This window comes from Pteronotus mesoamericanus, unplaced genomic scaffold, assembly GCF_021234165.1.
Source record: "Pteronotus mesoamericanus isolate MK-2021 breed Mesoamerican mustached bat unplaced genomic scaffold, CSHL_Meso_final contig_101, whole genome shotgun sequence".
Taxonomy (NCBI): Eukaryota; Metazoa; Chordata; class Mammalia; order Chiroptera; family Mormoopidae; genus Pteronotus; species Pteronotus mesoamericanus.
The window spans coordinates 17248235-17272878 of record NW_026555001.1 but is presented as its reverse complement, the minus strand read 5'-3'; the positions used below and the strand labels follow the sequence as shown (position 1 = coordinate 17272878).

The 24644-nt window shown below is 36.5% G+C and overlaps 1 protein-coding gene and 1 pseudogene across 6 annotated transcripts in view; both read left to right on the top strand.

Annotated features, from left to right (window-relative positions):
• NCOA1 (nuclear receptor coactivator 1) overlaps window positions 1-24644 on the top strand; it is a 201552-nt gene that overhangs the window by 5971 nt on the left and 170937 nt on the right. The gene's annotated exons all lie outside the window — the stretch shown is intronic.
• LOC129064601 (tigger transposable element-derived protein 1-like) overlaps window positions 18550-24644 on the top strand; it is a 34544-nt pseudogene continuing 28449 nt past the window's right edge.

Sequence of the window (24644 nt, the reverse complement as noted above, 5' to 3'; positions counted from 1 at the left end):
AACAGAGTCAAAGCTGGTGTGCTCTCTAGAAAGTTTGATTTTTATCACTCTCTTAGCATCAATTACTCAGTTTATTCTATATATTTCTTCTTTTTTTTCTTAATGTGACTCTCTTTAGTGTATGTTGTATTGGTTTTCTTAATTAGATCAAGGCGTTCTTAACATGGCATGAACCACAACATTTAGAATAAAGGGGCTTTAATGGTAATTTAGGACAACCTTAATATTATAGGTAAGAAGACTGAAACCAGGCTTATAGTAATTTTCTTGGGTAGCACATGTAGTGGCATTACTTGGACAAGAACCCAGGTTTTTGGCTTCCAGTCTTCTTTACAAGAGTTACTTCTTGTATTTGCAAAGAGATTTTAAACTTAAAGAATTCTAGTGAGATTTTGAGTAATATATAAGCTAGGAGAAAAGGAATGTTTTTATTTTTTGGCCAAAAACTGTCTGTCAAATATTGTAATAAGGAATTAATTAAAAATGCTCTTTCAAAAACTACAAAAGCACCTGGAGAGAAATGTCTGCTTTTGGTGTATGGCCCTCATTCAGAGTCAGCAAATGCTTATTAGTGCCATCTCTGAGACCCAGTGTACTCAGGTTCTGTGCTTGCTCTGCATATTACATTTTACACACAAGGAAACAAGGCTCAGGGAGGTTAAGTGGCTGGTGTAAGATTGCACAGCTTGTAGGATGACATTGGAGTCCAGGTCTTCTGACCTGAAATCACAAGCATACCTTTAAATTGGCTTTTCTCCAAGCATGTTTGCTGCACTTGACCACATTGTAGCTTCTTTTCCTTTCTGGACTCTCTGTTCTGTAGATGTGCAGTGAGGACCCCTGCAATCTCATTGCTTTCTGATGATCCAGGCACCATATATGCCAGTTACTTAATGAAACTGTCACTTTAAGATTTTTGTGCTCTTTCTTATCTCACCTTTGTACTTTAGTAATGTCAGTTCTTTGGTACTTCTGTCCAGGTAAGCTTATCTTTGGAAGGTTGGTTTTGGATTCTTAGCAATAAAACACTGCCTCTCAAGTTTTGTTAGTAAATAGCTAAAGCTTAGGGCATTTTTTCTCCCACTTGGAATAAATTGCTTGGTCATTCTCCGTGTTTCTATTTGTATTTTGAATGGTTGATCTTATTCTGATAGCTTTAATATATGGCATCTTACATTTTTAGTTTGCCTATATGGTTAAAATATTTACATGCTTTTATTATCCAGCATAGATTTGATTAACAGAAGATATTCTGTTGTGAATGTGTGTGTGTGTGTGTATAAAGATAACATACCATATTTGACCAGAGAGTTGAAGGATGAAATGTCCTTGCTTTTTGAAGGCACCTGTATGTGTAATACTGACTTGACTTTGGTGAGTTTGGAAGAAACAAGGGAAAAGTTGTTTGTTCTGCAAAGTCTTTCATACTTCCCTCTCCATTCCAGATGTTATAGGAAGTCTGTAATTGAATTTCTAAGTAGTCACTCAATCATTCATTCAAGACATAGTTATATGAGTACTTACTTTGTTCAAGGTACTTTGTTGTTAAAAGATACGTAAGTTAAATGATAAGATATAGATCCTCTTCTTAAGGGTATTATGACCTAAGAGAGGGTTCAGGAAAGGAAGTAATTATTTTTCTTTGAGAGAGATCAGGGCAAGTTTTGTGGAGGGCCTAGTGGTGGACAAGAACATTGAAGTCGGGGATGATTGCTGTATGAATGAGGGTGAGGAGAGCTGTCTCCTCAGGAAGATTACATAGCAAAGATGAAAGGAGCGTGGTACCTGCTGAGGTGGGGGAGGGAAGGGACCAGACGTTCTAGGTGCAGCAGCAAGACATTGAAGGGTTGCAATGGAGGGAGGTGGCGAGGCACAGCGAAGTATATAGATCTGGATGAAAATGAGAAATGTCAGTTTTCGAAATTTATGTACCTCTTTTTTTCTGACAGTTTTTATACCCCCAATTTTATGTTTTCATAGTTTTGAAAGTGATTCCATATGTAAGATTTATCACACTGGAAACTTACTCATTTTTTGTATACTTGAGAACAGACTTTTCTTTTTTAAATAGAAGTTAGTACGAAATCTTTTTTACTGGCAGTACCTATTTTTAAAAATATATTTTATTTATTGATTTTGAAAGAGAGAGAGATTGAGATTTGTTATTCCACCCGTTCATGCATACATTGGTTGATTCCTACAGGTGCCCTGACTGGGGATTAAATCCACAACCTTGGCGTATCAGGATGATGCTCCAACCAAGTGAGCTACCCTGCCAGGGATGTTTTATTTTTTATTTTTATTTTTTTAATGATGTATTATCATTTGGCATTCCTAAGAGGATGCAGTGGACTTGTTTTTTTAAGTGTAAAAATGTTGTGTCCTTGTATAAGTGTATCTCACTGTATAGGTGAGATTGGCATGCAAATTGAAAGCCCCTGGCTCTCAGTATAGTTCATGATTTATATTACTGATTCATTTATGCCTTGCCATATTACAAAAGGATTTAAGGCAGGATATGTCATGAAGAGTCCTGGACTTTGTTCCAGCCCTTTTATTTGACTGAATCACTAGCCAACATTACACTGAGGGAACAGTGTTGAAGACAGTTGCTGTCACAGAAGGTGCTGCAGTTGTGTCTTTTGCCAAACTGATAATAATTCAGAGATGGATTCAATATAACTAGAGTTTCTTTAAAGATAATTCCTATAAACTTTGATAGCGTTCAAGGGAAATTAGTTGGAAGGCACTGATAGATGGAGAGCTTTGACCCTTGGGAGCCCTGGCGCTCCAGGAGCAGTGGTCTCTGCAGTAGGGTTTATGGAAAATGATCTGGGAAATTTGAGGTCTTTTAGGAAGTTGCTTTCCTTTCAGTCATCTGTTGTGATGTCTTACAGTTTATAGGGACATAGATAATTGAATTTTTAGATTTATTTTTTTAAATAATAGACTATTAACATACTTTGTATTGCAGTAGGAAATCACCATACAGATCTTTTGTGTAATCCTTTACAGAAGTTAACTGGTCACTTTGAGGCAGAGGGCTTAAGAATTGTCTAACTTATGCTCTGGCCAGTGTGGCTCAGTGGATTGAGCGCCAACCTGTGAACCAAAGGGTTGCTGGTTTGATTCCTAGCCAGGGCCCATGCCTGGGTTGCAGGCCAGGTCGCCAGTAGGGGGCGTATGAGAGGCTACCACAGATCGATTTTTCTCTCCCTCTCTCCCTTCACCGTCTCTAAAAATAAATAAAATCTTGAAAAAAATCGTCTAACTTAAAGATGATTTAATCATTTTTCTTTCACAAAAACCCAAATGTTCCAAATTCACTGACATTTTCTGTGACAAGTGCTGGCTATGAGTCGTGTGCTACCTAGCAGATATTTTAAAAAAATAAACACACTTTATCTGTCTCTTTGGGATGATGGTAAGCTTCTAACAGTGACTCAAAAAGTAATTCAAAAACAAAATAAAATTTGACATATGGAAGAGGTTATTGAAAATGGGTGTTTAGAAGTACATCGTTTATTGTTGTATTTAACTACTGAAAATGATGTGTTAACTTTAAGAATATATATATATTTATAGTTGAACTTGGCAACAACATTTTCTAACCTGTATAAAAGCCTTGTAAAGGAGGAGTTTTAGTGGTTTTAGGCCCTGAAAATACAAAAAGCTAATACCATCTGATTAGTTAATAAGAAGAACTGATTGTCATCAGGAAATATGAAAAATCACTAGTTGACTTTTAGCAAAAAACCTTTACATAAATGGTGAATGGGATCAAAAATTGAGTATCATATTTTATTCAGGTTTTTCTTATCTGTGTAAAGTCTGTTTTTTTGGCAGTGATACCCATTAAAATTAAATAAAATAGCTATTTATTGTAAAAATGAACTGAATTTAGAACTTGACTTTCAAGTTGCTGTATTACAAAATGTGAAAGAAAAATTAAGAAATAACAAACCATGTTCAGTCACGTTATTTTTACCAAAAGTAGTGGTATAATATCCTAATATTTATTAGGAAAAGCACAAATCTGTGTCATCAGTAAGTAAAATAAATGTTTAAAAATTATCTTATTATAATAAATGTCATTCTTTAAAATTTTTATTTTTGTATATGCTTTACAAGGTACATAATTTATTGGTCTGGTGTGCCATGTATGCATATAAGTTATAAAGAAATATACACATATGGCTTCCTATTAAAAATCTTTTAGACATTAGGGTGTATGATAAAAATAGTTATGATTTTTATATCACAGGTTCTTAAGGAAGAACTCTTGGAGTTCGTGGACTAAAAGTCTCTATAGAGGCTTTAGGGAGCCTGTGAACACTCTGAAATTGTATGTCAAATTTTGTGAGTCTATGCATTTCTCTGGGGAGAGGGTCTGTGGCTTTTACCAAATTCCCAAAAGGGTCCATGACCTCCCCAAAGGTTAAGAAACTCTGTTGTTAAGGACTGGGACCTCAATAACTCCATTCATCCAGTCTTACCCTCTTGCCAAGTTTAATGGATATATCTGATGTCATTACTCAAGCCTGCAGTATGACTGGATTTGCAGTCTGTTTTTCCATTTTGTAATAGATGTGATTGCAATGCCTTTGGCCTTTACAGATGTTTGAGCTCTATTTGTTGCATAACTACCTGGCCATCATCACTTGGTTTGCTTTCTATATAATTTCCCACTTTTATTCCCTCAAACCCTAGTAAAAAAAAGTGGACCTTTTGTGAGTATGGAGGTGGGGATGCATAGAAGAGCCCAGTATCAAGTCAAGTACAGGGAGATCGGCTGGGAAGGCTGGAATTCACAGTTGCTGTGCTTTTAACTTCTTTCAAGCATCTGAATTTCAGCTTTCTAGAGTCCTTAGAGTCTGATTTGACATACGTGAAAACACTTTTCAATAAAGTACCCTTAGCTCCCTAGATTTGTTTCTTTTTTTCTTTTTTCTTTTTCTTTTTTTAATTCTTCAATGTCATTGCTCTAATTTAGGCCTACTTATTGGATAATGACCAAAGTGGTCTCATTGGCCCTAGCGAGTTCCTTTTTCAGCCTGCCCTAAATTTTGTTTTGGAGTGATCATTGTAATTTTTATTTTTATTGTGTTAACATTGCATAAAAATCTTCAATGACTCCTCATTACTGTCAAGATAAAATTATTCCTTAGCCTGGCATTTAAAGCTTTCCAGTGTCTAGCACCAACCTGCTTTTCTCATCTCATTTCCCACTAGTCTTCCCCAATAAGCTATTCAGAATAAATTGTCAGTTTACTATTCCTCAAACATTCCTTGGACTTCGCGATTTCCACTTCTTTATATATTCCTTTTCCTGGAATGCTCTCCCTTATTCCTAGCCTATACCTCCTAAAATTCTTCCTGTCTTTTAAAGCTCAGCTCAGATGCCACCTTGCTTTTAAGTGTTCAGAATATAAAATTTGAAAGTAATCTCTTCTGTGAACTCTTTTAATTTTTATTTTCCTTATCATTCATTTGACACTTTATACTGCCTTATAATGTGTGGCATTTTTTGTTTTCATGTGTCCTATTTCCCAAAGTAGGGTATAAGGATAGCAAAAGGAGATCATATTTTTATTTTGTTCTTTGCAATGTCTAACACATGTAGAAATAAAATATTGGCAAGTCATATTGATTAAATCACAATACTAATTATTAATTTGGAGAAATAGACCTTTTTGTATGTGTGCCTAAAATACTCACACAAAATATCTAGAGATTCTCTTTAGCCACTTCAGGGCATTTGAGAAATTGAACTGGAAATCAAGTACCGCTCAGAGGGCATGTAGTCCTACAGCATAAGAAGTTGGCTCTTCAGGTCTGGGGGAGCCTGATGACTCACTGTTCTCCAGTAGAGCTCCACCTGCCATGGATAACAGAAGAATGTGAGTTTCTTCCTCTCTCTCCTTAGCTCTGCTGGAGACACAAATTCCTAATGTCTTGAAGATTACTACAGTTGTTTTATTTTTTCAACATATCCTCCTCAAGTAAAATAAATTTTTGTTGAATATTTGTGTTTGAATGGTAATACGAGGTACCATGAAGTTATTATATCGTAGGGCTTTTGCCCTTTAAAGAGATCATAATCCCTATAAGAAGACTCATTTGCTTTAAATCATACACGAATTAAAAAAAAAAAGATGTTATATGGGCATATATAACTAGTATAGTTAGTTGCTAACTGAGATATGTGGAAATTCCTCTAGCATATTTTATTTTTAGCACTCACTTGAAATTTATTTATCATGTTCCCTTTCCCACCAACCATATTGTAAATTATAGAAGGTAGAGGCAACTTATTATGCTAAGTATGTGCCAATACCACAGTGCTTTCATAGTCTTATTCACAGTATATATATATATATATATAAGTACGTTACTGATCATGCCTTGGAGCCTAGCATGGTCAGGGTAGGTGTCTTGGAGGAAGTGGAATTCGAATTTGATTTGTAGGATTTGGAGTGATACTTCCAGCATAGTTCCATGGAACTTGAAAAAAGGGTTCTACAGTTAAAATAATAAGGTTCATGTGGTGCACTGTCTGGAGAGAGAGCCTCCTTGGTTATTGTGCCTTTGGCTCTGCAGTGACCCATATCACTTCCTCTCATAACCAAAAGTAGTTACAAGACACTGCTTAAGGGGCTAGGAAATGCTGGCAAGAACATGAAAATTTGGTGAGCAGTAATTGCCTTTGCCTCACCAAAGCACAGTTGCTTTCTTTAGAGAGATAACTATCAGAATCAGTAGGCCCTGCCTGGAATTACTGAAATAAAGAGGAATTGTTTTTGTGTGTCAGTCTAAATGGGATTTTAAAAAAAGATTTTATTTATTTATTTTTTGGAGAGAAGAGAAGGGAAAGAGACGGAAGGAGAGAAGCATCTTTGTGTGAGAGATCAGTTGCCTCTCACATGCCCCCAGCAGGGGAGCTGGCCCACAACCTAGGTATGTGCCCTGATCAGGAATCGAACTGGTGACCTTTTAGCTTGCAGGCCAGTGTCAGTCCACTGAGCCACACCAGCCAGGGCTAAGTGGCATTTTTATTACTAAATTTATTTGTGAAAAGAACTTGTAATGCTGAATGGTAGTGTTTGGAACAATTAAAGGAGAAATTTTACTCATATCTCTAGGCGTAGGTATGTAAATTGTTTTAGTTTAGGTGATTTTGCTACCATCTTTAGAGTAAAGATTTTAAACAGGTAGAAAGTGATTGGCCTCAGTAAAACTGAGCTTTTCTGCAATACATATACTGTTTGGCTGGTAAGATTTTGGGGTGAGAAAAGTGAGAGAGGATATAAAGGGCTTTCAGATACTATTACAGACCTTCTGCTGTATGAAGATTTCATAAAATTTCTTCTTATGTCCCTGGAGGTCCTTTTCTCCTCATCAGCATACTGCTAATTAAAACCTTTTTCCTCCATTTTTCATTTGTCTTTTAAGGTTGGGTTTGATAAGGATGTTTTGGTGGTGGCTAAAATATTGGCCAAGTGCGCAGGACTAGGAAGCCTAGATACTTAGGCGTACTTACACATGAAGTTTAATTTCCCTCAGTTTCATTCCTGAAGTCATCAACTGTGAACTTTTTAGACCTTAGGTTTACTTTCTGACTACATTACAACAATTTTCTCCTTTTGAAATAAAAAAATAAACCATGTATATAACACATGGCTGTATTCTAATAACAAATTCAAATCAGTGGAAGCATATATGTAGAGTTAAAAGATGAAAGTCTTGGTAGTAAATTATATGGTAGCTGTTAATTTAGACTATCTAGTATCCCCTCCCCCATTTCAGGTCACATTATCCTTCCTCTTGGCCTAGGGATGGGCATGTGACCTAGGCTTTGTCTGTTATAATTCTCCATTCCTTTTGTCACAGTCATTGTTATAGGATGGTCATATGACCAAAGCAGGTCTCTTCCTTGAGATTGAAAAATAGATGTTGGATGAGGGATAGGCTCTTTCATTTGTTGTAATTTGCAGTTCCCTGACTATTGATAAAGTTGATCATCTTATCAGATGTTTATTGTATATTGGATTCTTCAAATTAAGGCTCTGTTATTCATATTTGTTTGCTTTTCTTGTGTGATGCTTGTCTTTTTTATTGCCTCCTAGCCATATGATGTAGTTATACTTACATGATGTAGTTGTATTATGATGTGGTTGTATTTACACTAACTAGGAATGGTTTTGGTAGGCAGCTGACCCTGCTGCCTACTTGTTTAGACAGAAAGATAGGAGATACTTACTAATCCAAACTAAAGACTCACATTGTATGTGCACATACACACACGCACACATATTGGGTTGGCCAAAAAGTCCATTACATAATTTTCCATAAAATAAAAACTACATTTTTCATTTTCACCAATAACTTCATTGATTTGGATATTTTGAGTTTGTTGGCCGTCTCCCACTCTTGGTTTCTAGTGGAGAGAGGCCAGGGCTGCTGCTAAACATCTTCCAATGCATAAGACAGCCCCACAGCAAAGGATTATTTGGCCAAAATGTCAATAGTACCAAGAAACTTTGCAAACCACTTTTGACATGTTCACTCAGTCACAGCACCTTCTCCATACATGCACAATTTTTTTTTTTTGCGTCTCAGTTGTGTTTTTACTTTTCATGAAGTATTAAAACACAATACGCCACAAATGTTGTGTATCTTCTTCCATCATCATTATTAACATGGCTGCACAAAAATTCACCAGTTTTGATAAGATTTTTTTAAATGCATGCCGATATGACAACTGTCATAATACAATGTGTAACAAAATTGTTTCAAATGATGTTAATGATAACTAAGCACTACTAGAGGCATCATATGGAAAAAACTAAGCGAACCTTTTGGCTAACCCAATATACCAGCTATCTCTGGACATTTATGGTAGTTGGTTATACTTAATAACTTCATTTTTTAAATTTTTAAAATTTACTTTTAGAGAGGAGAAGGGAGGGAGAAAGAAGGAGAGAAACATCAGTGTGTGGTTGCATCTTGTGTGCCCCCTGCTGGGGACCTGGCCTGCAACAGAGGCATGTGCCCTACACTGGGAATCGAACCGGCGACCCTTTTCTTTGTAGGCCGGTACTCAATCCACTGAGCCACACAAGCTTGGGCTAAATTTAGTAACTTTAAATAGTTGCCCAATTCATTTAGTTAACTCAGGTACATGCCTCATTTGAATGCTCTATGGATGCTTGAGGTAATTTCATGGCAGAGATAAATCTTGGGAAACTCATGTTTTGAGAATTTTCCAGGTCAAAATCATTGTAACTATACTGAATGGCATAGAACTTTGGGATTCAATTGAATTTGTCCATTGGTACAGAATCAGAACCTCTTTCAGAGGAAAATTTTGGCCATATAACTTCCCTGGCTCAACTCTATGGAGAGGTGAGTTGATACATACTTAGATATCTTTAGAGGTTAGGTTCCTTAATTTTATTAAGAGGATATTAACCTCATTCTGCACTTGTTGACTGTGAAAGTATATAGTCTACCTGTCATTGTCAACATAGAATAGCTTCATTTCTAGCAAGTACATATTCACTTTGCTGCTCAATTCTTATAAAAAAACAGAGTTGTCAGAAATAATACTTTTTTGAGAATTGCTTAAATAAACATATTTAATACATTGTTCTAGAAACAATTGGAGTTTTTACTTGGATCAAGCCAGAATACCAGAGAGCTGTGTATATTGATTGCATTGTTTCAGACTGGGGAAGAATTAATTTTGCAAGATTGTCATTTGGTATAATGCAGTCAGCCTTTATTAAGGGCCATTAAAACAAACAGCTTTATAAAATTTAGTGCTCCTCTTATTGTAGAATTCTTGTGAGGATATTAATCTCCTTTATCTCAGTGTCCTGTTGATGCTGTTGTAACTATTGCTATTGCTATTAGCAGCTGATCAACAATACTAAGATTGAACAAAAAATGAGCTAATAGTTCATGGATAAATATACTTTTAGCTGAAGGCAAATGGTTTTGCCTAAGGGAGACACCGTTATGGATGAGAGGTTATATAACGGTTAGGAGTGTGGGCTCTGGAGCCAAATTTCCTGGACCTGAATCCTGGTCCTGTTACTTACTAGTTGTGTGTTATTAAACTCTTGGTGCCTCAGTCTTCTCATCTCTACAGTGGGGATGATAATTGTACCTCAAGGTTTTTGGGAGAATTTTGTGAATTTAAACATATAGAATGCTTAGGCCATGCTTGGCCCAGGATAAGTACAATGAAAATGAACTGCTGTTATTTCCTTTCCCCCCCCATTTTTAAAAATTGTAGTAAGATATACATAAGATTTAGCATCTTAACTATTTTTAAGTGTACAATTCAAGCTGCTTTTGTTTTTATCATCAACATTATTAAAACCCATGTAGTAATGTTTTTTTCCAGGTCTTGGTACCAGGAAAAGCTATGTTCCCCTTTGACTAGCTGGTTCATTTGTATTACATAGTCATCATGATTCTTGTAACCTTTGGTATGTCTCTCTTTGCAAGGGAGCTCAGAGTCAAATTTGTTGCTCTTCCCTTATAGCTATGTAGGAATTTGTGGCATGTAGTTTGTGTGAATTTACCTCTGACTTGATCTTACTTTCCTCCTTTATTTTTCCTTTGCCCCAATCTTGTCACTTCTTTCTTTTTAATTCGAATGCACTCTGTAAGCAGTCCCAAATCATTTTTGGAATAATATGGAAATAAAAGGTAATGTTCATTATAGCATGTGCCCATGTTGAAATTTCAAATTAATTTTCATTTAATTTCCTCAAGTTGTTGGCTGCTTCTTGATGACAGGGAGGTGCTATAATTTTCATTAGGATATCTCAGTTCTCATCATAGGATGCGTTACTTCTGGGAAGGTTACTGTTGACAGCTAATCCTGTTGATGGTGTGGGTTTTCTTTTAAGCTTTAATTACAAAAGCATTTCTTCTTGACTTTTTGCTCTTTTTTTTTCCCTTGACCTTTGCCTCAGTCATCTCTTATAGATTTTGTGGGGGGGGGAGTTGTGGGGGGGGCATGTTATTTTAAGAACTTGTAAACCCTTAGTTTTAAAAATTATTCTTCAAATGAGACTTTTATCATAGGTGTAGCATAGACAGTATAAGCTTTACATGTTGTTATTGCCTTTTTAAAAAAATAAGGATGCTTATTTATTGATTTTTAAGAGAAAAGGACATGTCCCAAAGCCTAAAATATTCCCAAATATTCTGGTTATGTCACTAATGTGTTTTCTCTCCTAAGCAGATGCACTGGGACTCTTGCTGTTGGCTTTTTTTGGGAGGGCAGAGAATTAAAAAAAATTTTTGACATCAGGATTGATTGAAATGTCTTTTAAGTCTTTTTTAAACTTGTAGATTCCTTCTTCTCTCCCCCCGCCCCTTATAATTAATCTGTTGAATAACCTGGTTTGTCCTGTAGAATTTCTTACAGTATGAATTTTGGTTTAGTTCAACATATTTCTCTACCCTATATATACCCTATAAATTGGAAGTTTAATATAGAAGCTCGATTAAGGTTACTTTGGCAGGGGTGGTGGGGTGGGGGAACGGCACAATATGACTATAGATGGTATTATGAGACGTGTATAATGTCTTGTCTTTTTGTGATGTTACCAGCTGTTGGTATTGCTGTTGGCTTTTGATTCTTAAAACCCTGAAGTGGCTCGCTGAGAAAGGGGAAGCCTTGCCTGAAACTGGTAGTGTCTACCCTGGACACATAGGACGCCTGGTGACCATTTGAGAATGAAGGAGTGTTGTACGGAATCAAAGAAGACATAGGTTTTGGTCTTGGCTCCCTTGTTTACAGGCTGTTTGATCTTACTTACATAATTAACAGCAACAACAGTAGTAGCAGCTACTCTTCATTTAGTGCTTATTTAACACCATGTTCTGTGTTAAGTGCTTTATATACATTGTGTAATTTAATTCTTGTAACTACCCTGTAAACCTAGGCATCTTTATTTTGTAGTTCACTTGACTAAAAAGTAGTGAAGCAGGGATTCAGGCCTTGCTTGATTCCAATCTTATGCTCTTAATCCTTTTGTTCTCCCCTATCTGTGAAAAGGGGTATACATATAGCTAGCTGCCTTATCCATCTTGTAGGGTAAATGAGAAATTGTTTGTGAAAGTGTCTTGAAAAATATTGTAGATCTTAAAATGAGAAGTGTGTTGGTTTGACAAAACGCAGGAAAGGTGGATAGTATAGGGGCCTTTTTGCCTTTGGCTAAATGGTAGTGAAAATTTTGGATGGAGAGAACCCTCTGGTCATTTTCTGACTTCTGTTTCCATTACTGTTGCTGTTGACATGTGGGAGAGTTTCCATCTCTTGTTAAAATTGATAGTGACAGAAATTCTTCTATGGTAAATGTCACATGTCAGTGGCCGCTTAAGAGTCTCTGAGTAAATAGTGATGTCTTAGTTTTACTTCATAGGCCATGTATGTAGGCTTAGTATAGGTATTTGTAAGTGAGAGGGCAGGAGTGTAGTCACACTTCTATTTCTAAAAGGATAAACATTAAAAGTAGGGGGAGTGTAACGGAATTTGTAATGTTATATTTCTTTATTTGGATAGTGGGTATGTTATATATGTTAAAATTATTTCAGGGCCTTTTTTGTATGTCTGAAGTATTTTATGATTAATAAGACCATTAAAGTGCTGATCACTAATATTTGCATATGTAATAGACTAAAAGAAATGGACGTGAAGTTAGCATGTGTAGGTCTAACCTTCAGCAGTCTGTTATGATAATTGGTAACGAGCACATGGAGAACCGTGTTGAGAAGAGATCTATAACCATTTCCGGCTCCGTGACAGAGGGGTTGCGATTGAGGACTAATGGCTGCCTGGCACAGACATGCAGAGTTCAGGGCTATGCGTGTTGTTTTTGCTAAACCTTGGTAATGTGTTTATCAGAAAGCTCCAGGGCTTGACCTGGACACATTTTCTCGATGCTATGCTTCTTCTTATTCTATTCATATATCTTCTATTCATATGACTTCTATTCATATCTTCTGATGCATATTGTCATATTATATTTCCCATGTGAAATATCTAGGATTTCATTGTGATGTTCCCAAGAAATATTTCCCTTTTATTTGTATTTATTCTTATGTTTATTGAGCTATAATTCATGTACCGTAAAGTCACCCATTTAAAGTATACAATTCAGTGGCCTTTAGTATATTCACTAAATTATACAACTATAGTAAATAATACCAGACTATTTCATTACCCCCAAAAGAAATCCCATAGAATCATGCAATATGTGACCTTTTATGTCTGGCTTCTTTCACTTTGCATAGTGTTTTCAAGGTTCATTCATATTGTAGCATGTGTCAATACTTCATTCTTTTTTATGGCCAAATAATATTCTGTAGTATGTTTATTTGTTCAACTGTTGATAGACAGATATTTGGGTTATTTCCACTTTCTGGCTATCATGAACATATTTGCCACCAATACATCAGACAAGGGTTTGATCTCCAAAATATATAAAGAACTCATATAACTCAACACCAGGAAGACAAAAAATCCAGTTAAAAAATGAGCAAAGGAAAGGGATAGCCACTCTCCAAGGAGGACATATATATCGCCCATAGACATATGAAAAGATGCTTAACATTACCAGCCATCACAGAGATGCAAATTAAAACTACAATGAGATATCACTTCACACCTGAGAATGGCCATCATGAGCAAATCAACAAACAAGTGCTGGCGAGGAAGTGGAAAAAAGGGAATCCTTGTGCACTGATGGTGGGAATGCAGACTGGTTCAGCCACTGTGGGAAATAGTATGGAGTTTCCACAAGAAATTAAAAATAGAACTGCCTTTTGACCCCACAATTCCACTGCTGCACCCTAAGAATCCTGAAACACAATTCAAAAGAATTTATGTACCTCTATGTTCATAGCAGTACTATGTACAATAGCCAAGATATGAAAACAGCCTTAAGTGCCCATCAGTAACTGAGTGGATAAAACAACTGTGGTACATTTACTCAGTGGAAGAATTCCTGCCTTTTGTGACAATATGGATGGAACTGGAGACTGTTAAGGGAAGCAAGTCAGTTGGTGAAAGACAAATAACATACAATCTCACAAGGGGAATCTTGTGGACAAAATAAAGAGCAAGATAGAACCAGAGGCTTGAAATCCTGGAGTAGACTGACAGATGTAAGAGGGGATGGGTGGGGTGGATGAGGACTGACTGGAAAAAGGTGAAGGGATTAGTCAAAGAATGTGCACGGAAGAGCCATTGACGGGGACAATGGTGTGGGGATTGACTATGAAATTGGGGGGTGGTCTGGGTGGGAGGGGATGAAGAGGGGAAAATGGATCAACTGTAATGGCATAAACAGTAAAACATTAAAAAAAAAAAATCCTGCTCCCCTGGCTGATGTGGCTCAGTGGATTGAGCACTGGCCTGCGAACCAAGAGGTTGCTGCTTGATTCCAGGTTAGGGCATATGCCTGGGTTGCAGGCCAGGTCCCCCATTAGGGACGTGTGGGAGGCAAGGGGTCTATGTTTGTTTTCACACATCATGCTTCTCTCCCTCTTTTTCTCCCTCCCTTCCCCTCTCTCTGAAAATAAATAAATAAATCTTTTTAAAAAAATAAAGCTGCTGTCAACTTTCATGTACAAGTTTTTGCATGGACATATGTTTTCCTTCTTTTGGTTATATACCTAGGATTGGAATTGCTGGGTCATATGGTAACTCTTTTAACATTTCATTGAACTAAAAAGTTTTCCAAAGTGGCTGCACCATTTTATATTCCTACCAGCTGTGTATGAGGTTTCTGAGTCCTTCATATCCTTGCAAATACTTGTTATTATATGGCTTTGATTTTAGCCATCCTAGTAAGTGTGAAGTAGCATCTCATCATAATTTTGATTTGCATTTCCCTCATGACTAAGATGTTGAGCATCTTTTTATATGCTTATTGGTCATTTGCATATCTTTCTTGGAGAAGTGAGTACTCAAATTGTTTGCCTATTTTAAAATTTGGTTGTCTTTTTATTATTAAATTGTAAGAGTTCTTGATGTAAGTCCCATATCAGATATATGACTTGCAAATATATTCTCCCATCACATGGCCTGTATTTTTACTTTCTTGATGGTGTCCTTTGAGGCACAAAAGTTTTAAATTTTGATCAAGTCCAATTTTCTATTTTTTTTTTCTTCTTGTGTTTTTGGTGTCATAGCTAAGAATTCCTTGCCCAACCCAAGGTCATGAAAATTAATGCCTATGTTTCTTTTCTAAGAGTCTTATGTTTCAACACTTATACTTGGGTCTTTGATCTATTTTGAGTTAAGTTTTCTGTACGATATGAGGTAGATCCCAATTCTTTTTGAAGTAGAGATAGCTCATTATTTTCTAAATATACACATGAGCAATTCTTTCAGGCTTACCTCATTTAACATTCTAATCAATATATGATTTTCTGCCACTTCATTAGTTTCACCTCTGACTCCTGGCTAATGAGTACTTTGTTCGTCTTAAATGGAATTTCTTTACCAAAGCCATATTAACCTTTGCACTCATGATAAAATATGAGAATTAGGAGGAAGTTTGCTGATCATATATAGTCCAACCTCTTATCAGAGTAGAGCCCTCAGCATCTGTGACAGAAGGGCCTTCAGCTTTTCCCTGGACTCTCTCAGAGATGGTTAATTCTAGATGGTGAGCAGTTATTAGGCCCAGCGATTTCTCTGGCCAACTTGGGAAGTACTTGGTTTGTGTAAGGAAACGTTTATACATGCTGTCACGAACAGGCTCCTGGGAACCATGTGGCTCAGGATCTGTGACTGACTTATTCTGATATAAAGACACCCATAATTCATTTGACCAGTTTTGTTGAAAAATAGCAAGTTTTAATTTCTTGGCATTAACACAGTCACATAAGTATTGGTAGTAGTCTTCATTACCTGCATTTTATTTGATTGAACTCTATGTGGAGCAAGTAAAATAAGCAAGATTCTAGTCTGTGGCAATTATGACTTAAAATGAATAATTAATAAATTAACAAAATTAGTATAGTGTACTGGGTAATAAAATATAAACATAAATAGGAAGTTTAATTTGTTATGGCTTACATTTTGACATTGACAAACATCTAAGGTCATTTAGTAAAAAATACAATGAATGTCAGGTCAATCTGCAAAACTGATGGTGATATTAACTATTCACAGTTTAAAGATAGAGATGGTGTCCGTTCATTGGATTAAGAAGCAAGAGAGTGAGACAGAAGTAAGGGAGCCTGTCTCGTCTTGCCTCTTGCTCAAATTCGAGACATCAGAGTGAGTTATGGCTCTCCAGTCTAGCTTAGAATTGAGAAAGAGTTTCTTTTTTATTAAAAAGATTTATTATTAAAAACATGTTTCCTGTGAAGTTTCTAAATTATTAAAGGTGAATTTAGGAATAATTTATTTTGGGATCATTTATTTTGGCACCCTTTGTTAATTTTCTTTTTCCTTTGGCATTTGGAGAGATTAAAGGTGATTCATGTTATATTACTTGGAGGAAGGCTATCTTGAGTTCTTGCTTGCTTGTTTTTGTCCCCTATATTATGAAAGGAAAATACAATATTGTGAAAAATAGAGAAAACTATTTAAAAGTAGAAGGAAGAAAAAAAGCACAGAGCAAGTAGAATAAGCAAGTAATTAATCATATCTAGTCCTGTCCCTAGGCAAAAGTTGTTAATATTTTGGTAGACTTCTGAAAGTTACAGTCTGGATTTATAGTTTATTCAGAATTTTTGTTTTTCCCCCCCCCAGAATAATTATATTTTAACTCATTGGATCAGGAGTTAAAAACAAACAACAAACAACAAGTGAAACTCAGTGAATCGCCTTCAAGAAAGGAATTATTCTCCCTAGCTCTGTCACTGAGGAATAGCCACCTCAGTTCAGCCAGCTGGTAATGTCACTCTTTGAGTTGGTTATGGCCTCCTATGGGCTGCTGCTTGGTGGTGAATAGGCTGAGCCTTGCTCTGCATGTTATAAAGGCCAGTGGACCCGGATCTATGAAATGTATTTTTTCTCTTTATGCATATGAATAGGTTCTTCCTTTATTTAAGGGGGAGGCAAGATAAAATGTTTATTAAGCTTAGATAACTGAACCAAACTAATGGCCACCCTTGCGAAATGTTAGTAATATTTATACTAGTAGGGACACAGGCCGCACTTAATTCCTCTTGGCTTAAACTTCCTATTACACATTTTTGTTACTTAGGCTCTTGTTTGAAGTTTGTACTTTTTATACTATCTGTGAGAGTCCAGGAATAGATTTATAGACATATGTTAAATTGATTTTTAACAAAGGTACCATTTTCAACAAATGGGACTGGAACAGTTGGATTTCCACATGCAAAATAAAGGACTTTGTACCATACTTTGTACAACATTAAAAAATTAACTCCAAATTTTAGAACCAAATATAAAACCTAAAATTTTAACACTTCTAGGGGAAAAAAGCATGGTATAAGACTTTGTAACCATGAGTTAGGCAAAGATTTCTTGGAACACAGAAGGCGTGATCCATAAAAGAAAAAACTGATAAATTGGATTTCATCAAAATTAAGAATTTCCATACTTCAAAAGACACTCTTAAGCGTATGGAAAAACAACTCTCAGAGAAACGTAAATCCAAACCACAATGAGATACCACTTACACTCTCTGGGTTGGCTAAAATTAAAAAAAAAAAATCAGATAATAACAGGTGTTGAAGAGAATGTGAAGAAATCAGAAGCTTCATACACTGCTGAGGGGAATGAAAAATGTTGCAGCCACTTTGGAAAACATTCTGGCAGTTTCTTGGATATCTCAACTCCTTCAACTCTTTGCTCAAATCTCACCTTGAGTAAAGGAGGTCTACTTATATCATCCTATTTAATATCACAAGTTTTCCCTTCCCCTTTACTTACAGTCCCCTTCCCACCTGTTTTTCCTCCCCTAATACATATTACCTTCTAACATACTGTATACTTCACTTATTTTATTCTTTACCTCTCTGCACTGAAATGTACATTCTATGATGACAGAATAGAATAGTGCCTAGCTTAAAGTAGCCTCATTAGTTATTTGCTGAATGAGTGAACGAAAGAAAGCTGGGAGTGACTCTAAATCTCTTACTCTTTATCACAGCAGATATACAGTCTCTTGAACATTCATTATTGAGTTTTCATGATGATTTAGTTTTTATAGTGACGATTCAATAACTGTATACTAATTCATCTAGTTGTACTACATTTAAATTATTTTCGCCATGTAGTTTATTTTTGAAGTATAGAGTTATACATTCAGCAAATATTTAGAAGCATTTAGTATTGAGCTTTGTCTGATAGCCTCCTAAAGATGAAGAAAATATGGACTCTCAGACTATAGTGGCAGTAGGTAGATCAACAGTTGTTATAATGGTATTTGATAAGAGCACATAGTAGAGGCATTTTGAAGGTACAAAGAGAGTATATCAGTTGTAGTGCCCAACTCTGTGGGAACTAGAAGTTGGATCCTGATTGGATGTGGTATAGAAATGGGAGGAGGAAGGACACCTGATGAAGAAGATGCAGTAATCACGACGTACATTGAGAGATGGTTTTGGCCAGATATTAAAACAGATTGGAAGAAGGCTGTGATTGTAGAGGATAAAAAGGGTGAAGTAAAACTTTAATCAATAATAATATAATAATGTTCTTCAGTAATTTGTAAGCTAACACATCATTGTAATTGGAGGATGAGTCTTGCTTTTAAAGAAATCTGAAAGTGGTAATACATTCAGGTTGTATTTATCTTAAAATATGTATTACATTCTTACGGGGGGTAGGATTGAGTATTTAGAATTTCTTTAAATTACAAAAAGTGCGTGTTATAAAGCAATAGTTGTAGAAGTGAACACTTTCTTGGGTGCTTATATACTAGGCACAGCTCTTCACATTTTGTATATATTAACTCAGAATAATGTATTTTACTTTCAGTTATATGTATGGTCAAGTCATGATTACCTGTAGGTAGATTATTTGCATTTGTGTTATCCATTCATTTCAAAGGACACCGTCATCAACTGTCCTTCCATCTTCTCCTCCATATCCTTCTTCTAATGGTCTTTATTGCACTTGACCAGCTTTTAGTTTTTAATCATCATTTATTCTTTATTGGTATTTATTATTATTTATCATCTTTTTAAATTTTATTTTTCAATAACAGTTTGCATTCAACATTATTTGGTATTAGTTTCAGGTGTACTTTTCATCTATTTTAAAGCTGTTAAATAGATTTTTTTGTCTTTCTACCACATTTGTTGATATTTGATGGGTCTCTTTTATAATTATATTTATTTATTATGCTATTACAGTTTTCCCAATTTTTTCCCCTTTGCCCACATCCACCCAGCACCCCCGACTCACTCAGGCAATCCCCACACCATGGTTTGCGTCTATGGGTCATGTGTAGGTTCTTTGGCTACTCCATTTCCTATACTGTACTCTACATCCCCATCGCTATTTTGTGATTACTTATTTGTACTTCTTAATCCCCTCACCACATCACCCATTCCCTCATAACCCCCTCTGATCTGGCAACCATCAAAACGCACTCCATAATCATGATCCTGTCTCCTTTCTTCTTGTTTGCTTAGTTTGTTTTTTAGATTCGATTGTTGATAGATATGTATTTATTACTATTTTATTGTTCATAGTTTTGATATTCTTCTTTTTCTTCAATGAGTCCCTTTAACATGTCATATAATAATGCTTTGGTGATGATGAACTCCTTTAGTTTTTTCTTGTCTGGGAAACTCTTTATCAGCCCTTCGATTCTAAATGATAGCTTTGAGGGTAGAGCAATCTTGGCTGTAGGTCCCTGCTTTTAATGACATTGAATATTTCTTGCCAATCCCTTCTAGCCTGCAAAGTTCCTTTTGAGAAATCAGCTGATAGTCTTATTGGGACTCCCTTGTAGGTAACTAACTTCTCTTGCTGCTTTTAAGATGCTCTCTGTATCTTTAACCTTTGGCATATTAATTATGATATGTCTGGGAGTGAGCCTCTTTGCATCCATCTTGTTTGGGACTCTCTGTGCTTCCTGGACTTGAATGTCTATTTCGTTCACCAAGTTAGGGAAGTTTTCTTGCATTATTTTTTCAAATAGATTTCCAATTTCTTGCTCTTTCTCTTCTCCTTCTGGCAACCCTATGGTGCGAATGTTGGAATGTCTGAAGTTGTCCCAGAGGCTGCTTACACTATCCTCATGTGTTTGGATTCTTTTTTCTTCTTGTTGTTCTGATTGGGATTTGTTTGTTTGTTGTTTTTTGGCTTCCTTATGTTCCAATTCACTGATTTGATCCTCGGTTTCATCCACTCTACTGTTGTTTCCCTATAAATTGTTCTTTATTTCAATTAGTGTATCCTTTGTTTCTGACTGGATCTTTTATGCTGTTGAGGTCCTCACTAAGTTCCTTGAGCATCCTTAGAACCAGCGTTTTAAACTGTGCATCTGATAGATTGCTTATCACCATTTTGTTTAGCTCTTTTTCTGGTATTTATTTTTGTTCTTTCATTTGGGCCATGTTTCTTTGTCTCCTTGTTTTAGCCGCCGCCCTGAGTTTGTCTCTATGTATTAGGTAGAGCTGCTATGACTCCTTGCCTTGGTAGCATGGCCTAATGTAGTGGGTATCCTGTTGGGTCCAGTGGCACAGCCTCTCCTCTCACTCAAGCTGGGTACTTGAGGTGAACCCTTTGTGTGGACCAAGTACACTCTCCTCTTGTAGTTGAGCCTTGACTGCTATTGGCAGATCAATGGTATGGTAGGGATTTACCCAGGCCAGTCAGCTGCAAGGACTGGTTGTAACCACTGACCACTAACCTCTGCCCTCTGCGGAGGATCAGCTGTGCAGGAGCAGGGTGAGGGTGCTCTGACGTGGTCTGTAGCTGTCCAGTGGGTGTGCAGGCTCTGGAGTTTCTTGGGTGGTGCAGGCCAAGATCAGTCCCCACCTGTGTTTTGCCCGGGGCCACCCTGCCTGAACTGTAAACAATCTGAGATGGCTGCCACTTGTGTTGGGCTTGGAGATTCTCAAGCAGAGCCAAGCTGTGAATCTAGGCTGTTTGCTACTAGTGCCCACTCTGGGGTCACTTAACAAGAGGTACAAGTTCTGGGGGCTCACTGAGGCTGGCTATTGCTTGTTTGAAAGGATTTAGGAAGTTGTGAAGCATGAGCCAAGACCAGCCATTCATGTGGAAAAGCAGCTTGGGTGGGCCTGTAAGTTGGGTGGAACTGAGTCTCTAGGGATCTGTAGGGTAGAGCAGTGTTAGCCAAGCGATGGAGTCTCAGATATGTCACCAGCCAGGCTTTGTGGCTCTGTGGGGGGGAAGTTCAGAAAAGGGACATTGGCTTTTGCTCACCTTTCTGTCTGGGAAAAAGCTGCCCTCCAGCTCTCACCTTGATGCCAGACACTTCAGTTTCTCTCTGTATGCCACAGATGCCTTTTAAGCTGTTACCCGGTGCTGGAGCTCAGAGGGAGTGTGTCTGAGTAAGTCCATGCTCCTAAGAAGTGGGTTCCTAAGAAGAGATGCTTGGGACTCCACGATTTTCTTCCACAACCCACAGAGCCAAACCAGCTAGGGCTTCCTCTAGAATTTTTACTGACCACATGTGGATGTGGGACCAGCCCATTCCATCTTTCCACCACTTCTATCAGTGTGGATGGATGTGATTTCTTTAATTTCATAATTGTTGGACTTCTGTTCAACTCTGTTTCTGACGGTTCTGAGTGATGGTTGTTATATATTTTAGTTGTAATTCTGATGTGGTTGTGAGCCATGTTTATTTATGCCTCCATCTTGACCGGAAGTCTTGATCGGTTCTAATGAGAGAGCAGGTGTCATGAAAGACTGAGAAATGTGTACAGACTTATTTTACTTATTGTTACAATGTTCATAACCTCTTGTTTCTTAATATTCACTTACTTCTTCAAGGTTTTTCTCCAATTGCAATTTAATCATGTATACAAATACATGATTGGAAGTCAATTTTCCCAGTCCTACTTATTTTCATAAACTCCCTCCCCTCTGCTCCCCCACCCCCATGGACCAGGGCTACAATTCTTATAAACCATAGGCTTTTAAAGAATTTGAAGGCTCAGAATCAGAGGAAAGAGGAAAGTTATTGGGACAGAATCCACTTATGGGAGCTGATTTCAGAGGATGCTAATGATGGACTTTACACAAAAATATCTTCACCCACTCTGTCTGATGATTTTTTAAATTTTACTTTCCTATGCTGCCTGAAATTGTATTAAACATTAATTTGGATAGACAAATAACTACATTTTAGATATCTCTGATTAGATTAAGAGTTTATAATCATTTTTATAGACTGTTCTAGTCAGATTGCCTCTTTACCTGTACTTGTGATTAGAAGAGAAGATAATTTTGGAGATCAGAATATGAAGGTAAATCAGGAGAGTCAAGAGTGGGGTTACAGGAGGGTGCTGGGGTGTGGCGGAATTTGAGGGTACTGAAATTAGGGAAGGAGGCATGGGGAATTCTGGGCAAAAAGGTGAAATTTATGAAAGGCAAATTGCTTTATTAAAAATTACTAGTAGTGGCACTTTAGGAAGTGACCATTTTAGGGGAAAAAGACATTTTTTTAAAGCCTACCTTGTTCTGATGACCTCCTGCTCATTTGCTCAGAACTCAGGTTGATTCTCAGATAGTCTCATTTTTCCATATTTGGGAGACAGGAATGGGAGTGAAGATTAGATTGAATTTGGGAAAGATAAAATCAAGTAAAATGTGACTCCATTATAATTAATGTAGTACAGCTTCATAAAATAAGTTTTTGTGGACTAGCCTGCCAGTTGGACCATAATTTTTGGCATTCCTTTTATGGGAGTATGCATATAAAACTTTACGTGACTAACATACAATTAAAATTAAGGATACAATTTGTTCTAGAGAACAAAGATCTCATGTTAAGGATAAGGACTGGGAAAACAGAATTTGAAAGTTGTAAGAGACCTTTGGATTTTCAGTCTATGTGTCTTCTGCTTGATTATCTTTAGTAATAACAATCCAAGGTCTACTTACTCGTCCTAGTTCTATTCTCTGAAGTTGTGTGGAACACATACCTCTGTCCATTTTGGTACATCAAGGGTTCAGGTAATTGATGACTGCTTTGATGTCTGTGTTTGATGACAGCTGTTCTGTCTTCCCATGTGCTTCTCTTTTCCAGGCTAATTTCCATAGCCTAATTGTTTCTTGTATACCATTTTTTCAGACTCTTGGAAGTCCTTCTAGATAATCTCTTACTTTAAATCTTTTAAAATATGGTATCAAAACCTCATGTAATTTTTTAATAAAAATATGTAGAGAGAAACATCAATCGGCTGCCTCCCATATGCACCCTGACCAGCGCTCATGTAATTCTGATCAGCCCAGATTAGAATAGGTCTGTCTTAGTGACTAAGGTAGTCTATTTTTTTAGTATTATTTGTTTCTTTTTTTCTTTTTAAAAATATTAGATCTCACATTTTGTTCCCATTAACTACTTTGGTCATGTAAACCTGTAGGTAGATTTATTTATTTGTCTGTTTATATGTTTATATTTATAATTTGGCTATGAAGCCAGGTCTTCCTATCTTCATTTTAACCTAAGACTAGAGGAGAGCCCTGGCTGGATGGTTCAGTCAGTTGGAACGTCATCCCATGCACCAAAAGGTTGCAGGTTCGATTCACAGTCAGGGCACATATCTAACCTAGGCTGCAGGCTCTCATCCCTGGAGCATGTACTGAGGCAACTGATCGATGTTTCTCATATCAATGTTTCTGTCTCTTTCTCTCTCTATTCTCCCTCCTTCTCTCTCTAAAAAACAAGAAAAAAAAATCAATAAATATATCCTTGGGTAAGGATTAAAAAAGTGACTGAAAAAAAAAATAGAGGAGAGAATGGTGTAGCAAATCGAGCCATGGAATTTAGGGGTAAAAAGATTTGGGTTTTCCCATTTATAAAATTTGTTTAATACACTTTATTCTAGTCTTTTGCTTACTCTTAATTTTAAAAAATGTTTCATGTAAACGTTTAAAGATGCAAAAGAATACATTAAAAATAGGTAATCAATAAAGAATTTTATACAGCACTCATATATCATCCTTAATTTATATCTAGTTTATTTTTAACCCAGTGTTCTATCCTTTACATCATTTACCATTTTTAATTGTCATTTATTGCATTATCAGTGTTGCGTTATTGAGATGGTGAACAAACTTTTGAATTATTGGAACAAGTCATTGAAAAAATTATTTAAAGGTCATCCTGAGTCTGAACACGGAGGTGGGGTAGCATAGTCCTGTTTGGTGGTGAATCCTAAGTGGTCAATCAGCCCTTTCTGGGCAGTTTCTTCTCTGCCTGGAAGTACCTCTAACCACTTGTTTTCTACCATATTTTTCCTCTACAAGAATGTTTGAGAGATCAGTGTCAAATGCATAATATATTCTCTGTGATATTGTTCTAATTTACAAATCTAATTTTGATGGTTATACTGTGAAAATTAATGTTTGCTAATTTTATGAAAAAAATGAACCATATTTAGAATAATGATATAATTTAAACTCTTAGATATTTTTAACTAGTGGT